An 8,063-nucleotide genomic window follows, 5' to 3' on the forward strand; every position below is an offset into this window, starting at 1 on the left:
ACACATGCCTGTAAACCCAGCTACATTGGAGGGTGAGGCACAATAATGGCTTGAACCCAGGAGGCGGAGGTTGCACTGAGCCGAGATTGTGCCACTGCACTCCAGCCTGGTCGACAGAGCAAGAGATTCTGTCTGAAAAAAAGAAAAGAACTTTTGCATTCTGACAACTGGATGATTCCTGTGGCCCCCACCCAGAAACAAACTGAGCACACAAGGACCCTTTATTTCCATGCGTCCAGGACCAATTGGCAGCACCCGTTTCCTGGTCCCCTGTCCACCAAACTGTCTTTGAAAAACTCTAGCCTCCAGATCTCCAAATTTTCAGGTTCCCCATTTAGACTGCTGTACGTTTTTTTTTTTTTTCAATTTTTTTAGAGGGAGTCTCACTCTGTTGCCCAGGCTGGAGTGCAACAGTGCCATCTCAGCTCACTGCAAGCTCTGCCTCCTGGGTTGAAGCTATTCTCCTGCCTCAGCCTTCTGAGTAGCTGGGACTACAGGCGTGCACCACCACACCCAGATAATTCTTGTATTTTTAGTATACATTGCCTGGGTTTCACTGTGTAGGTCAGGCTAGTATCGAACTCCTGACCTTGTGATCCACCTGTCTTGGCCTCCCAAAGTGCTGGGATTATAGGCATGAGCCATCATGCCCAGCTGGCTGCACGTGTTTTGAATTTTTTCTCTATTGCATTTCTCCTGCCTTGATAAATCAGCTGTATATTGATGAGCAAGATGAACTTCTCTGCTGGTTTCAGGTCCCCTGTGCTCCTGGTCCTGTTGCTCGGGCGCTGCCACCATCCCCTGCCAGGGCTGCTCCACAGCAACAGCTGCCCGTTCTCTGCCCCGTGAATGCTCATCGGATATACTGGTATAGGGACACCCCGTCGGCCTGGCAGACACTTTCTCTGAACTGCTCTGAGACCCTCTGGCCCCTCACCTGTTTATCTTCACATGGGAATTCTGTTCTGGTGTTTGCTTTTCTGAGGGCTTGAATTATGACACTGTTTTAGGAATGAGGAAACTGAGACGTGAAGGCACCGAGGGGTTAAGTAACTTACCCAAAGCTACACAGCTGGGAAGGTATTTAAATGGGAGTCTCATGCCAGAATCAGTACCCTTAACCGTTCTGCCATGAGGGAAAGAGAGAGACAATGAGAGAAGCAAATCAACCTCGAAAAGAACACTCCTTATCTTGATTTTGTGGTCTCCCTAGACTTTTTTTTTTTTTTTAAAAGAAAACAAACAAAGAAAAAGAAAAAACAGTTTCTCTCTTGTTGGCCAGGCTGAAGTGCAATGCCGTGATTTTGGCTCACTGCAACCTCCAACTCTTGGGTGCAAGTGATTCTCCTGCCTCAGCCTCCCAAGTAGCTGGGAATACAGGCACATGCCACCATGCCCGGCTAATCTTTATGTTTTTCAGTAGAGACGGTTTCACCATGTTGGCCAGGCTGGTCTCCACATCCCGACCTCAGGTGATCCACTGCCTTGGCCTCCCAAAGTGCTGGGATTGCAGGCGTGAGCCTTGGCACCTGGCCTTCCTGGCCTCTTTGAATGTGGAGTTTCTAATACTTTCATCTTTTTCCTAAGGCTGACACGTCTAGAATGCCTTTCTTTTTTATATCAAAATATGCCCTGATGATGGCAGTATTATACCACCCTAAATCCTCAAACCAGCATGGTTTCTTTTCCATTTGAACCCGGGCTAAGAATCACTAATGAATTACTTCGTGTTTTATAGCCAGTGTGAAAGGAAAATAAATCTCCCCCCATAATCACTAAGCCAAAGGGAAAAGTCAACGCCTTCCATTCTGTTCCCAAACCATTCAGGACATAGGCATAGGGAAGGACTTCATGACCAAAATACCAAAAGCATTGGCAACAAAAGCCAAAATAGACAAATGGGACCTAATCAAACTCCACAGCTTCTGCACAGCAAAAGAAACAGTCATTAGAGTGAATCGGCAACCAACAGAATGGGAAAAAATTTTTGCAGTCTACCCATCTGACAAAGGGCTGATATCCAGAATCTACAAAGAACTAAAACAGATTTACAAGAGATAAACATTCAAAAGTGGGCAAAGGATATAAACAGACACTTTACAAAAGAAGACTTAATATGAGGCCAACAAACGTGTGAAAAAATGCTCATCATCATTGGTCATTAGAGAGATGCAAATCAAAACTACATTGAGGTAACATCTCACGCCAGTTAGAATGACGATCATTAAAAAATCTGGAGACAACAGATGCTGGAGAGGATGTGGAGAAAAAGGAACACTTTTACACTGTTGGTGGGAGTGTAAATTAGTTCAACCATTGTGGAAGACAGTGTGGCAATTCCTCAAGGACCTAGAAATAGAAATTCCATTTGACCCAACAATCCCATTACTGGGTATATATCCAAAGGACTATAAATAATTCTATTATAAGGACACATGCACACGAATGTTCATTGTGGCACTGTTTACAATAGCAAAGACTTGGAACCAACCCAAATGCCCATCGATGATAGACTGGACAGGGAAAACGTGGCACATACACACCATGGAATACTATGCAGCCATAAAAAATGATGAGTTCGTGTTCTTTGCAGGGACTTGGATGAACTGGGAAACCATCATTCTTAGCAAACTGACACAAGAACAGAAAACCAAACACCGCATGTTCTCACTTATAGGTGGGTGTTGAACAATGAGAACACAGGGAGGGGAGCATCACACACTGGGGTCTGTCGGGGGGATATAGGGGAAGGACAGTTGGGGTGGGGAGTTGGGGAGAGATAGCATGGGGAGAAATGCCAGATATAGGTGATAGGGAGGAAGGCAGCAAATCACACTGCCATGTGTGTACCTGTGCAACAATCTTGCATGTTCTTCACATGTACCTCAAAACCTAAAATGCAATTAAAAAAAGAAAATAAAAATAAAAAGCTACATCCCTCCCTCACAACTTCCCTGCGAAGAAATTCCCTGTGGACAAAGGACAGGCAGAACCAAAGTCATCCCTCTGTTCACATGAGACAAATGTGTATCTGGTGGCTTCCTCTCTGCTATTGTTGCACAAAGCCATATTAAGGCATCAGTGATTATTCCTGTAAGTCGTGTGTTCAGTGAAAGGCAAAACTCAAAAGAGGTTGGGTGCAGTGGCTCACACTTGTAATCCCAGCACTTTGGGAGGCTGAGGTGGGAGGCGCACCTGAGGTTAGGATTCTGAGACCAGCCTAGCCAACATGATGAAACCCTGTCTCTACTAAAAATACAAAAATTAGCCGGGCATGGTGGTGGGCACCTGTAATCCCAGCTACTCAGGAGGCTGTGGTAGGAGACTCAGTTGAACCCGGGAGGCAGAGGTTGCAGTGAGCTGAGATCATGCCACTGCACTCCAGCCCGGGCAACAAAAGCAAAACTGTGTCTCAAAAATAAGTAAAAAATAAAGCTGGACCTGATGGCTCATGCCTTTAATCCCAGCACTTTCGGAGGCAGAGGTAAATGAATCACCTGAGGTCAGGAGTTCGAGAACAGCCTAGCCAACTTGGTGAAACCTGGTCTCTACTAAACATACAGAAAATTAGCCAGTCATCATGGCACACGCCTGTAATCCCAGCTCCTCAGGGGGCTGAGGCAGGAGAATTGCTTGAACCTTGGAGGTGGAGGTTGCAGTGAGCTGAGATCGCACTATTGTACTACAGCCTGGGTGACAGAGTGAGACTCTGTCTCAAAAAAAAAGAAAGAGAGAAAGAAACCATTTGTTTACCTATGACCTGGAAGTCCCCCTCCCCACTTTGAGTGGTCCCACCTTTTTGGATGGAACCAATGTTCATCTTACATATATTAATAGATGGCTCCTGTCTCCCTAAAATGTACAAAACCAAGCTGTGCCCGGCCACCTTGGGCACATGTCATCAGGACCTCCTGAGGCTGTGTCACAGGCACGTCCTTAGCCTTGGCAAAATAAACTTTCTAAATTGACGGAGACCTGTCTCAGATAATTGGGGTTCACACCAGCAGACCCTGATCCTTCTTAGGGCACAGAATGGCTTACAAGAGAGGACTTTCTCTTTCACCCACATGCCGTCTAACCAGAGGTCCCAAACCCAGAGCTATGAAATGCCAAAGAAAATTCTCATCCCCTGTATACCCTGTACTCCAAGATGGTACCGGAATATTCATGGAAACTTACAAAACAGCAATAAAACAAAAGCAAAAATAAATAAATAAATAAAGGAAACTCCATATAGCCATCAATATGAGGGCTGTGTATTTGCATTGCTTCTGACAACAGGAGATCCTGATAGACATGAGGCGCCTAACAGGAAACTGGGATCCTAGAGCGGCGTCAGCTCACCTTGAAAACTGGTTGCAGCGTGGACTTAAAGGGAAGCAGTTCCCTTCCAGGCTGGTTTGGTTGCTCACAGCACACACAACACAGTAAAACGTAGACACTGCAGTGCATCTCGGTGCTAAACAGCATCATCACCTCCTTTTCATGCCTCAGTGGGTTCAGGCTTTTTTCCAAATGATTGCCATGATGGCTAACACATGTCCATCTTCTGAAAACAATAATCACCAATTAGAAAGGTGAGCCAGTTAGCATCTACTCCTTCCATTAAGAACAATGCATTGGTTCCTTAGAAGGCAACTTACAACTATTCACTTGGAACAAGGGAAATCTCTTCAGCTCAACAGACTGGATAGCCACTCCCTTTGTGATGATGCATCACAGTGAGCAATGGAAGTTTCATAATAGAAAGTCTTCACTTCTCTGGAATGTAAAGCACATTTGACTCAGCTGGGAAGAAGCCCATTAAAAAAAAAGTTCACTGTGAGAAAAGGAGACTTGTTTATGGCAGACTATCTTGAAAAACACTCCTACTACAGAGCACATAAAAAGATGAATATACACCTGTAATCCCAGCACTATGGGAGGCCAGGATGGGCGGGTCACTTGAGGTCAGGAGTTGGAGACCAGCCTGGCCAACATGGCAAAACCCCGTCTCTACTGAAAACACAAAAAAACAAAACAAAAAAAATTTGGCTGAGCATGGTGGTGAGTGCCAGTAGTCCCAGCTACTCAGGAGGCTGAGGCAGGAGAATCTGTTGAACTGAGGAGGCAGAGGTTGCAATGAGCCAAGATCACACCACTGCACTCCAGCCTGTGCCATGGAGTGAGACTCCATCTCAAAAAAAAAAAAAATGAATAGTAAAAAAAAGTTTTTATAAGATGTCAATAAAGAAAGGGAAACTGAAAAACAAAAGCATAAGAATGCTAAGAAATAAGCTAGTGGTAAAGATTCCATCCTCCCTAAGAATTCCCACCAATATCCATCGATCTAGGATTTTATTGCAATAGGAGGCAATCAAGCCGGGATACTGGAAGAGCCAGGGGAAGGTTAAATTGGAAAACATCCATTCTTTTAAAAAGAACCCTTCATCAGAAGCAAAGACTATCCTTTTTGTTGTTGTTTTGTTTTGTTTTTGAGATGGAGTTTCACTCTTGTTGCCCAGGCTGGACTGCAATGACAAGATCTTGGCTCACCACAACCTCTGCCTGCAGGGTTCAAGCGATTCTCCTGCCTCCGCCTCCCGAGTAGCTGGGATTAAAGGCAGGCACCACCACACCTGGCTTAATTTTATATATTTAGTCGAGATGGAGTTTCTCATGTTGGTCATGCTGGTCTCAAAATCCCGACTTCAGGTGATCCACCCTCCTCGGTCTCCTGAAGTGCTGGGATTACAGGCGTAAGGCATCGGCCCTGGCCAGAATGTTAGTTCTTCAACTTCTGGCAGTGGGTGTAAAATCTCCCCTAGAATTCAAAACTACAAGCAAGCACTAATATGAGATTAAGGTCTAAATTAAATCTACTAGCAGACCCCAAAGATCACAAGCCAAGAATTCTGTTACAGGTGGCCCCAGATCAGCAGTGCCCACATGTGCCTAAACAAAAGCAAATACACTGTCACAAGGGGGCGCCACACAACTCCCAAGTTAATCATTTCAGACCAAACCCAGGGTCCAGTGCCTTCCTGGCCTCTAACACAGGGGGGGTGACACACAACTCCCAAATTCATCATTGCAGCCCAAACCCAAGGGTTCTGTGCCTTTCTGGCCTCCAACACAAAGGGGCCTTGCACAACTCCCAAATTCATCATTCCCGGCCAAACCCCAGGGTCCAGTGCCTTCCTGGCCTCCAACACAAGGTGACCTCACACAACACCCAAATTCATCATTGTAGTCAAAGGCTAGGGTCCAGTGGTTTTCTGCCTCTATCATGAGGGGGTGCCACACAACTCCAAATTTAATAATTCAAGTCCAAACCCTAGCATCCAGTGCCTTCCTGGCCTCTACCACAAACGGGTGCCACACCACTCCCAAATTAATCATTCCAGACAAAACCCAGGGTCCACTGCCTTCCTGGCCTCTAACACGGGGGGTGACACACAACTCCCAAATTCATCATTCCAGGCCAAACCCAAGAGTCCAGTGCCTTCTCGGCCTCTACCACAAGGGGGCGCCACAGAATTCCCAAATTCATCATTCTAGTCCAAAACAAGAATCCAGTGCCTTACCGGACTCTACCACAAGGGGGCGACACACAACTCCCAAATTCATTATTCCAGTCCAAACCCAAGGGTCCAGTGCCTTCCCGGACTCTACCACAAGAGGGCGCCAAACAACTCCCAAATTCATTATTCCTGTCCAAACCCAAGGGTCCAGTGCCTTCCCGGACTCTACCACAAGAGGGCGCCAAACAACTCCCAAATTCATCATTCCTGTCCAAACCCAAGGGTCCAGTGCCTTCCCGGCCTCTACCACAAGAGGGCGCCACACAACTCCCAAATTCATCATTCCAGTTTTAACACAAGGGTTAAGTGCCTGACCTCCTGCACTTGCCAGCTAGGTTCTGCCCCTTCCTGACCTCTGGGGATCAGTGCAGTTTTCCCCTCCCTGGTCTCTCTGTTTCCTGCAGGCTCCGTTCTCCCCACTGCAGCCAGAAACACCCTCTATCCATTTTTCTAATTTTGGAGACAGAATCTTCCTCTGTCACCCAGGCCGGAGTGCAGTGGCGCAGTCTCACTCGCTGCAACCTCTCCCTCCTGGGTTCAAGCGATTCTCCTGCCTCAACCTCCTGAATAGCTGGGACCACAGGCAACTGCCACCACACCCAGCTTTTTTTTGTATTTTTAGTAAAGGCGGGGTTTCACTGTGTTAGCCAGGATGGTCTTAACTCCTGACCTCGTGATCCACCTGCCTCAGCTTCCCAAAGTGCTGGGATTACAGGCTTGAACCACCACACCTGGCCCCCATTTTCTTTTGTTTTGTTGTGTTTTGAGACAGAGTTTCACTCTGTCACCCAGGCTGGAGTTGCAATGGTGTGATCTCGGTTCACTGCATCCTCCCCCTCCCAGGTTCAAGCAATTCTCCTGCCTCAGCCTCCTGAGTGGCTGGAATTACAGGCATGCACCACCATGCCTGGCTAATTTTGTATTTTTAGTAGAGACAGAGTTTCACCATGTTGGCCAGGCTGGTCTCGACCTCTCAAAATGCTGGGATCACAGGCATCAGCCACCGCACCCGGCCTTTTTCTCTTTTTCTTTCTTTTATTTTTTTTGAGACAAGATCTTGCTGTCACACAGGCTGGAGTGCAGTGGCGCAATCTCAGCTCACTGCAGCCTCTGCCTCCCAAATTCAAGTGACTTTTGTGCGTCAGCCTCCTGAGTAGCTGGGATTACAGGCATGTGCTACCACATTCAGCTAATTTTTTGTTTGAGACAGAGTTTCGCTCTTGTCACCAAGGCTAGAGTGCAACGGGGAGATCTCAGCTCACTGCAACCTCCATCTCCTTAGTTCAAGCAATTCTCCTGAATCAGCCTCCCAAGTATCTCAGATTACAGACACCTGTCGCCACACCTGCCTCATTTTTGTATTTTTAGTAGAGACGGGGTTTCACCATGTTGGCCAGGCTGGTCTCAAACTCCTGACCTCAGGTGTTCTGCCCATCTCAACCTCCCAAAGTGCTGGGATTACAGGCATGAACCAGTGCGCCCAGCCGCTAATTTTTATAT

The sequence above is a fragment of the Callithrix jacchus genome, chromosome 22, assembly GCF_049354715.1.
Source record: "Callithrix jacchus isolate 240 chromosome 22, calJac240_pri, whole genome shotgun sequence".
Classification (NCBI taxonomy): domain Eukaryota; kingdom Metazoa; phylum Chordata; class Mammalia; order Primates; family Cebidae; genus Callithrix; species Callithrix jacchus.